Source organism: Lupinus angustifolius, chromosome LG09 (assembly GCF_001865875.1).
Source record: "Lupinus angustifolius cultivar Tanjil chromosome LG09, LupAngTanjil_v1.0, whole genome shotgun sequence".
NCBI lineage: Eukaryota > Viridiplantae > Streptophyta > Magnoliopsida > Fabales > Fabaceae > Lupinus > Lupinus angustifolius.
In genome coordinates, this window is record NC_032017.1 from 7,798,531 (window position 1) to 7,800,973 (window position 2,443).

At 31.0% G+C, this 2,443-nt stretch overlaps 1 long non-coding RNA gene across 1 annotated transcript; it reads left to right on the forward strand.

Annotated features, from left to right (window-relative positions):
• LOC109356037 lies at positions 1,293-1,627 on the forward strand. The gene is made up of 2 exons (XR_002108698.1): positions 1,293-1,373; positions 1,534-1,627. It is a non-coding gene; the product is annotated as an uncharacterized LOC109356037 (long non-coding RNA).

Below are 2,443 nucleotides of genomic sequence, written 5' to 3' on the forward strand. Positions count from 1 at the left end.
AACATTATAACAACTCCATGAACACAAGTTGTTCATGGTTTCAACAAAATATTTTCATAAGTTCAAGAACATCACCATTTTTTGTTTTTGAGGAGAAAATAAGTTAGAAAGCATTTTAGAAAATTTCAACGGTTTAATATGTTCTTGACATGTTCATGAACAACATACTTAAATCTCATCAACATCCATTGGTTGAATGTTGAGAGATCAAGGATTGAAGATGAAAGAAGCAAATGAGAAAATGAGAGAAAAAGATGAAGATAGATTCACCTTCTCTTGCAAATTTGAAAATGAGAGAGTGTGAGAGTGAAGTGTGAAGTGTGGAGTGTTTAATGAGAGAGGGAAATCAGATTTCCTCTAGGCAATGATGAAAAAATCTCCTAGGTTGGCTAATGATGAACTCATGAGATATTTGAGAAAGTGATGTGAGATTTGCTTTATGGAAGTCAAATCTCGCATCCCAATGCGAAATGAACCACTTTGCAGATATATGCGATAAACATACTCGAGTATTATCGGCCAATATTCGATCGGTATTATAAATCGTCCAATCTTAATATTCGATTAGAATTTTGGATTTCGGCATTCCGAGTGAAAAATATTTAAAAAATAGGTATGAGTGTAATCAGGGTCTATATTGACTCGAAATGAAATTACGAAACCAACGGTGTAATCGGAATTCGATTCCGAGTTACGGAACTCAAAAACAACTTTTTGAGCCGTACCGGGTGATATTCGGCCCCGACAGCGGTCCGAAACTGATTGTCTCCGAAAATCATGAAAATTTGCCACCAAATTGGAAATAGAATTTCAAGACTAAAACTCAACTAGAGTTTCGTCTAATTCTTTACCGAAAATTCCTAGAAATTCATTTTCGAAAATACAATAAATAAAAATATTAATAAAATCTTATAATTCAAAATCGTAAAATTCGCGGTGTTACATAGGCAAATTAAGTATAATCGTACATATAGAATTGTTAAAGGACAAGTAACATACACATTGTAAACAAAATTTTAGAGTCCAACATCAAACTTCAATTTGCATATTAATCTTATATAAAATGCTTGTTACTTGATGTGTTAACTCTTCATATGATATACAAAGGTATTGCCCCTTAGTGTAATCTTGTATAAAAATTTTGTTACTTGTTTCCAACCTGAGTTAGCACTTCCTAGAAGTATGATGAAGATGTTTACATTAATAACCACACTATTGTTTGGGGCTCCTGGTAGAAAGATCGCCAATGGGGTTATAAGTGTTGCAAGCAAAAAATACGAAACATCTATTGCACTGATGCGACAAGTATTGAGGTTGTGGAGTTGTAAGTAATCTTATGAAAGCTAATATTGCTCGTAAAGAGGCTGCTGCAGGTTCATGCATCAACTCCTTTCCATTGTTATTATTAGTTACTACTATTTTTTCTCCATTTTTTAAGGTTGTGTTTGTGATGCACCTTTTCTTTTTTGGGTGAACTTCTTTTGTCGTATATTTATTTAGCATCCCTTGAATTATTTTCTTGAATGCGTGGAGATTACACTACACCAATGGAGGAAAAAGGCTTGCCACATGGAACTGATATCCCAGTTGACCTAGTCATAAATGAAAAAATGCTTGTTGATGCACTAAAAAATTCCTTAAGACGCCTCTCTTATGATTAGCTTCTATCATTTTGTCTGTTGTATTCCAACTCCTGCAAAATTTGTAATTGTTATGGTCGAAAAAAATTGTTATTAGTTCAAATTAAATACTTTAGATGTAAGTATAGGGTTGTCATGTTTTAGGTCAATACTATTTGTATTAATTTTATGGTCTAATTTTTTATTTTTTATTTTACAATCATTGTTGAGCATGTATTGATTTTTCACACAAGAAGCAAAGAAAGGGAGAAGAAAAAGATGAGAAAAACATAAATATAATGTTAAATGGAATGATGAGATATGGTTGAGAATATATTTTTTTATTATATACAACTCTCTTAGTCCATTTTGCATATATTCTAATAATGCTGAGGACATGGAGGCATATAGGATGAAGTGAAGAAAGTTCATCATAATGATCAAATGAAGGATTTCCTTTACTAATCTTGGACAAGGACAAAAATGGCATGGGGCTCTTTTTTTGCATAATGTTTGTAGTTTGTACTACTCAATTTGCATCTATACAAAACAATATAGGCAAAATATTGTCACCATTCTAACACACTTTAATTCAACTATTCATATAAGTAGCATATACAAAGTAACTATTTCTATAATGTAATTTATATATTCATGTTTTAGCTTAACTTTCTATATCTACAATTTTAATCTATTCTTTTTCATAATGTAAACATTAAAGAACACGTTATAATGTGAATATAGGTATTAGTGTTCATTACTTTGTTTGTTTCATTGATATAAATTTAATTTAAGATTATTTAAAAAACTATAAGTATGTGAAA